This window comes from Acomys minous (assembly GCF_964271855.1).
Source record: "Acomys minous genome assembly, chromosome: 13".
In the NCBI taxonomy this organism is placed as follows: domain Eukaryota; kingdom Metazoa; phylum Chordata; class Mammalia; order Rodentia; family Muridae; genus Acomys; species Acomys minous.
Window position 1 is genome coordinate 70,202,882 of NC_140495.1, and position 7,845 is coordinate 70,210,726.

Genomic DNA, 7,845 nt, shown 5'->3' on the forward strand with positions numbered 1-7,845 from the left:
CTTCATATGAATGGAATCACTCTTATCAAATCAACACATTCAGAAAATGGAGATGGCTTATGCTATCAAGTAGCATATACAGCAACTGTAATAGCACATAATAATTCTGCTTGCAAATCCAAGCTCAGGAAGTTTTCCCTATGCAATTGTCTCAAAACGTCACTCTTACCATTTTTTCCAAGTCCTCTAAGAACTCAAGACATAAATTCACGTTATAAAGGAAAGGCTTGACTGGTAAACAGTGCTGGGTATGACACATGGAAGTACAGTGGGCCCACGAGACTATAAAATGTTTGCAACCTGCCAGGTAGTTACCAAAAAAATGTGCAGCAAGTAATTCTTTTTCTTATATCCACATCTCTAATATTCTTGTTTCCATTTCTTCCCAGGTATTTCCCATTTATACGCCTTCCTTCTCTACAATTTAGCTCTTTATTTAGCTCACAAAGTAGGCATTATTCTAAGGAGGTAGAGCGTTCATCTTTTGGCATCAGTACAGTTGCCCATAGCAACTACCACTTGAAGGGAAATCTTATTTTCATCTAGTAACTCAAAATAGGGCTGAAGGGTCAACTGCAGGGCAATTGTGTGAGGCAGGTCTTAAAGTGGAAAATTGTTCAATATAAGACCTTCTTTCATTTGGATCATTCCAGTGACATTGGGAGTTTTGTTCAGAAATATTTCATAAATCACAGGGTTTATAAATTGGTTTCTAAATGACACTTGTAAAAATAGAACTATGCGTTCCAACTTCAAATCTCATTATTGAGGCTATGAAGATGAGCTATAATTGACACACTCTACAGTAAACAGAGAGACAGGCGAAGAGAGCAATATCCCTTTAAAATATCCTAGGTCAAGTACTCCGAAATTGTAGTTCCACTTGAAATTGCTGCTTCTCAATTATATTTCTGTTTGTTCTTGAGATTTCATATCTCTATGCAACAAGATGATCATATCTCCCTCCCTCATTTCCCTTCTCCACCTCTTCCCATATAACTACCACATGTTTCACTATAAACTTCATGCCTTCTTCTTCTTCTTCTTCTTCTTCTTCTTCTTCTTCTTCTTCTTCCTTCTTTGTTCTTCCTTCTCCTTCTTTTTCCTCCTTCCTTTCTCCTCCTCCTCCTTCTTTTTCTTCTTTTTGTTGAGCTACTAAATCCAATTCACACTGTTCATGTCTGCATTGGTATGGAGACACCCACAGGACCATAGAACACCCTCAAAAATAGAATAGTGGGAACAACCTCAAAAATAGAATAATTCTCCTCCCCACAGAAGCTGTAAACTTGCAATAGTACCAAATTACAGGGTGAGATCTGGAGAACACCTCCCTGGTGTATATTGGAAATTTTGCAGGCTTCATCTTGTACAGGCCTCATGTAGGTAACCATAGCAGCCCATTGTGTTCTGCACCATCCCATGGATTCTACTTTGTTTCTGCTTCCTCATCCATAATTTTTCAGTCAGCCATTTCAGGGTACAGAAAGTGTTAAAGATGTCTTACTTGGGGTTGATCATAACTTCTTCCCTGATTGCTAACTTTTATAGCACCAGAAGGTGCATGTAGACTTCTGGGAGATAAATAAATAAATAAATAAATAAATAAACAACAACAACAAATAATGGTCTTCCCAGTGCTTCATCCTACATGCCAGAAAACTCACATGCCAGGCAAGATGTGCCTCCTCACTCAACAGTATCAAAACTATTATGGGGAACCAACTGCTTTCTGATTGGATTTGAGCCTGCTTGGCAAGAGAGAACCCCATGCCTGGCACTGAAATCCAAGTTCATGACTGGAAGCGGTTCTGGGTAGAACAACTTTTGCTATTTTTCTAAATGGTTATCCTGTTAAATTTTCTTTGAGCTATTTAGGTTTCTACTCACATGCCTGGGGGAAATCTCAGCCCTAGATAAAGAAGCTTCCTTTTGCACTCAATGCAGAGATATATAACCAGCTAGAGTGCTAAGGATAAGAATTTGTTGGTTTTATGTTTATAGCAGCCTTGTTCACAATAGCCAGAACCTGGACACAGCCTAAATGCCCTTCAGTTAAAGAATGGATAAAGAAACTGTGGTACATTCACACCATGGAATACTACTCAGCTATTAAAAACAAGGAAATCCAGAAATGTGTGGACAAATGGATGGGACTAGAGATGATCATAATGAGTGAGTTAACACAGAAGCAGAAATATTCGCATGGTATATACCCACTTATAATTGGGCACTAGCCCAAAAGGCATGTCCCATGAAAAGTCTTCACTTACTAGGAGATTGGGATAGATGTGAGGACATCCTACTGAGACTCTAGGTAAGAGGAATATAGGAGATAGGGAAATAGAAGGACCCAGAGGGTCCTAGAAACCTACAAGAAGAACATCATGATGGGTGGATCGGGGCCCAGGGTGGGTCTGCTCAAACTATTGCACTAACCAAGGACAATACAATAGTAAACATCGAACCCTACTGTGATCTACCCAATGGACAAGACATTCTCCACAGTTATGTGGAGAGCGGGGACTGACTTTGATGTGAACTCTGGTACTTCATATTTGACCACCTCCCCTATGTAGGGAGGCCTGGTGGCACTCAAAGAAAGAATAAGCAGGATACCAAAATGAGACTTGATAGCCTATGACCATATGGTTGGGGAGGAGGTCCCCCTCGGTCATAGATCTAGGGGAGGGAAATAGGGGGAAAGAGCGAGGGTGGGAGGAATGGGAGGATACAAGTGATGGGATAACAATTGAGATGTAATCTGAATAAATTAATAAAATTAAAAAAAAGAATTTGTTGGTTTTTAACTTGAGTTCAACCTTCTGAGAACAGATCTTTTGCAGCAAGGAATGAGTTCTACCCTCCATTTGTATAAGTAACTCAGTCATATGACTAAGGCTTTAAGGAATCTGCCCATTTCTAGAAAATCTCATGAATAACAATCATTAATGAAAATTAGTGCAAGGACACATTTCATTTTCATTATATGCTCTTTAAAGGCAACTTACATTTACTCTATACAGAGTTCTAAGTAATATTTAAGATATACCATATACATTCATGTATATTCTGAGAAGAATGGAAAGCCTTGAAAACTATCACCTACAGTCCTATGAGTCCTGTGTCTTGAGATTTTAAGACATTATGCTATCAGGATTCCTCAGCAACAGTTCTAAGCAGCTCAGAAACTCTGGGTATGCAGGGAAGTAGATACTGACATCAACAGCACCATCCATGTTGACACTCACAGCTTTGCTTCTTTCACTACAAACCTTTTATGGGAAGATGCTCTTAAAGTTGGATTATGGAATCTGGCTCCCGTTTGGAACACCTGTCTTCCATTGGGTGTTCCTATTTTTGGAGACTGTGGAATCTTTAGAATTAAGTGCCTAATTGGTGGAAGCATGTTACAGGGGGACAGGCCTTTGATGGCATGCTGTTTCCAGGCTTAACATTTTTATACATTATGGTCTACAGTGATGTGAGAATCCTCTGCTAGAAATTCTTCTTCTGTGCTTTCCCTTCCACAGAAGACTAAATCCCTCTTGAAGACAGGAGCCAATGACTCTTTGTTTCCTTAAGTTATTTCTGTTAGGTACTAGGAATACAGTGATGTCCAAGTAACTATGGCAGATGCCTTCTAAATGGTAACAGCAGCACTTTTTATGTTTTAAGTCAATTCAGTGATACATGGGCAGAACTTTTATTAGAACCTTACCTATAACAAAAAGCAGGGCTTCCTTTCAAAAATACAAGTCATAGTAAAGAAGAAGAGATGAATGGAAGAATGGGGACTTAGTTACAGAGAATCAGAAACAGCTGAAAACCCCAGGTGAGGCTTGATACAGCTGACTCACCCCGGGCTGAGCATTTATAGTCACCTACCGTCATCACTTTGACCAGGTATGAGTCTCTGTATTGGCTGCTGCCCTATACAAGAAGAAGCTTCTGTGACAAAGTGAGGGCAGCCCAGATTTACGGATACAAACATAAACATTTAGGGAGCAGTTTGACACCATGACCACTTAGCAAATTGCGAATAGGTTCCCACTTTGCACCTATGTCCTCCCCACTCATGGTCTTTTGACCAGAATTGCAGTACCAGACATGGAGTGCCAGTTGAGGAACAGACCTTGAGTCCAAGGCTCAGAAAACATTCTGGAAGAAAGGTTAGAAAGAAAGGAAGAGCTGATGGATGAGAGGAGAGCTGTGAAGTTTCTCTCGGCTATAACGTGTCTGCTACACACACCAATTAACAATTCCTGCACAAGATCAGGGCAGTCAAAGGATCCTCATTCCTGACTGAGGAGTTACTGGACCATGATGGCTGTAGATGGGGCAAGACACTTTTCTTTGGGGATGTGGCTTTTCTATGTGCCAGTGGATGTTGTCCTCATTTTTTATTTAAACCTCAGGTCTTAAATACCATAAAGTATCTCAGCTATAAAACTTGTTTCACAAAGGTTATTAAAAGGTGGTATGGGTTCATCATGAGTGTGATTTATCCTTGGCTAGGATACTGCTATGGATCCCTTCTCCCATGTGTCTGAAGCTATTTGACTGAGTGAATGCTCCCTCGCCCAGTTCCCCCTTGGACATGTTTGTGGGAGGTTATAGATGGCTTGTAGAGATTGCCTGAGGTCTTTTTTTTTTTTTTGGTAGACTTTGTGTTGTTTTTCCTGTGCAACGGCAAACTCTGCCCACAGGGGAATTGAACTCGTGACTGAAGATCCATTAGTCAGTGTTTTCACTCACTGTTCTGACTGCTAACACATTTGGAAACACAGGAGGAGTCACAGCTTTATTCAATCCACTGGCTCCAGAGGCCCACAACTGAATGTTCTCAAAATTAAATATACATTGAGACAGATGATAAGTAAATTAAGTTCTCAATTAAAAGAACTTTTAACGAGAGAAGGCTGGGTACTGACTTAATGCAGCATTTTCACTGCTCAAAACCTTCATAAGTATGTTTTTCCTCTAAACCTTTTTACAAACACACACACACACACACACACACACACACACATATATATATATATATATATATATCAGGATAAAATATTTCTTCAGAAAATAGCTTTTAAAATTAATTTTATAATTTAGCACAACTTGCATACAATGAGAAAATAGACTACTACAACCCAATACTTTTTCTAACTAATGTTTTATGATTATTGGTATTTTGTAGTATTATATCATTAAGACAAGTTCATTAGATATATATGATAATTATCATCTATAGATAAACATACTGTATACTTTATGAGGAAAATAACATTAAATGTTCCCTGCAACCCTATTATACTTTGTTTTGTTTCACCATGTTCTGTCTATGCCTGAGATAAGTTATCCAGAAATTTCAGTCAGGTGTGGTAGCATGTGCCTGTGACAAGGCTCTTAGGGAGACAGAAGTGAGACGATCACATGATAGAGGCTAGTGTAGTGCATGATGCACAAACCTCAACCTCATATGTTCAACAACATAGCTGAAAAATTATCAGTCTTAGCAAACTTGATGCTCAGCCACTGAAACTCACAGTTATTGTAAGACGGATTTCCATGCTAGCTCAGCCATTGTATATACTCTTCTTTTTATATAATTCTGACCAGCTTGTGCATGTTTTCCCAAAGAGTACGTTGTAAGAAGCAAGTGAGATAAAAACATGACAGAAGTCAATATCTAGATCTAGTGTAGCCTATGGCAAAAAAGAGAGAGAGAGAGAGAGAGAGAGAGAAAGAGAGAGAGAGAGAGAGAGAGAGAGAGAGAGAGAGAGAGAGGTGGGGGGGAAATACCCCTCTGGAGCTGATTTTGAGACAGCGTGTCTCTGTGTAGTCCTGGCTGTCCTGAAATTTGCTACATAGAGCAGGTTAGCCTTGAACTCAGAGAGATCCACCTGTTTCTGCCTCCCAAGTGCAAGCAATAAAATATGTACCACTATGCTTAGCTGCAAGAGGCTGGTTTTAAAATCCACCTGGGCTGCCTCCTTCAGCCTTGATATGAGGGTATGTACCTAGTCTGATCACACATTGTTATGTCAGGCGTAGGTGACCAAATGTTTGGGAAACAGTCTCTTTTCTGGAGGGAAACGGAGGAACGGTGGACCTGGGGGAGGTAGAGAATGGGGACTGGAGGAAGGGGCGGGAGGAAAGAGAGGAGAGTCAGAAGTGGGAATATATTGTATAAGAGAAGAATGAAGAAGAAAAACAAAAGCACAGCACCAAGTATGTCCTGAAGGATTTTTAAGGTATAAAAGAAGATATCTTGAAGAGTATTCCGGGCACATTAAATAAGGTCAAAACTCCCTTGACAATAGACAACTTAAAGAGTGCAAAGTAACACACATTTGTACCTTTAAAAAAATGAACAACTAAGTAGTTAAGGTTTTGAAAATTCAAGTTTATATGGGCTCTCAGGGAGAGAGAGCCTGTCTTTTCTTCTTCCGGGAACAAAAAAAACGCAAGTAAAGTAAGCACAACTCCAACAGCTTTAAGGCACGGTGCTTACAATATGAACAGAAGTAAAGATACTGGGAAGGATCTTCCTAAACCACTTTACATCCATAATTTGTCTAGCACTTAGTCTAAATGGAAGACGTCCTTACACTTTATCTCCTCGAGACAGCCATCCTTGCCAGTCCAAATTGGATGGCCTTCCTCTGAACTCCGGGAGATTCTAGGAATGGGCTGTCACGTGCACTATCACTGCTAACGTTTCTGTCTGTGTCGTCACTACACCCCACGCTCCTTGAAGACAAGACTTATCTTTCCACGTTTTGCTTCTCTCAATCCCGGGAATTGTGCTTGGATACGGCAGACAGGCAGTAAGTGTTTTCAGTGTAACTCAAATGGAAATATAAGTCATGATCCCTTCGCTAAGGACTTCAGATCTCTCCTGGGGAAAGATAAGTTTTGTACGATAGAGATAACGTAAGGAGGAAATAGATTTTTTTTTCCTTTTCCACTCAAGGCAACAGACGTCAGTGTAGTCAGAGCAGTGAGCAGTGTTGCTGACGATTCACATGTACTCAGTGTTGCCGCAGAAGCCTAAGACTCCTGCCTTCCTGGCTGCTTGAGATAACTCATTTTGACTATTTAAACAAATCTGTAGACCAAATTCAAACAGAAGGGCTAAATGATTAACAGGACTAGAATCGACCTAATTCTAGCAATTAAAACACACATACACATGCATGCACGATCTGATCTGAATTATTCAGGTGGTACATCCAATAAATAAATCAGCGTGTTATCATGTATGATCAGTTGTTTTAGCACTATTTTGATTTTAAAAGGTTTGTTTTGTCTTATTTCATGGATATACCTTTTTTCCCCCTGAAGATGTCAACACAGGCTGAGTGAAAAATATTCAAACGATAGAAAAAACAAATAAACTAAAAACAAAATAGTGGCTCCTACCTCATAAGGGATGTAATAATAATTGGAAAGTGCCAATGACTTTAAGACAGGTAGAGAGTCAAGAAAGTTTTAAAAATAAGGGTCAGAGAAGTATTTTATAACCTTAGCCTATAGGCAGTACAGACGAAAATATTTTTAGCTCAATAGACATATTAGAAAAATCAAAGCATAAAAGATAAGCTTGGAAAACTACCTAAAGCCTATGCAAAGTACTAAGTTTTGTACATAGGCATTTCCAAGAACTATTTTAAAAGGCCACCATTCCAGACAGAAAGTGACCACCTATTTCCTGCGAGATAAATAGATGACATTTACCAATTTCATGAATTATTTTCAACCTCATAATTTTAACAACAAACAGCCAACTTCAGGGACTGGAGAACTGGCTTATCAATAAGAAAAATAACTAACACAGTAGTATAG

General features: G+C 39.4%; 1 protein-coding gene and 1 long non-coding RNA gene across 5 annotated transcripts in view; one reads left to right on the forward strand and one right to left on the reverse strand.

The window, feature by feature from the left end:
• Positions 1-7,845, reverse strand: part of KCNQ5 (potassium voltage-gated channel subfamily Q member 5) — a 532,656-nt gene that overhangs the window by 475,662 nt on the left and 49,149 nt on the right. The gene's annotated exons all lie outside the window — the stretch shown is intronic.
• The window catches only part of LOC311581357, an 18,288-nt gene continuing 16,235 nt past the window's right edge, over positions 5,793-7,845 (forward strand). The window contains exon 1 of the long non-coding RNA XR_014773753.1: positions 5,793-6,827. This is a non-coding gene — a long non-coding RNA (uncharacterized lncRNA). The remainder of the gene's footprint in view (positions 6,828-7,845) is intronic.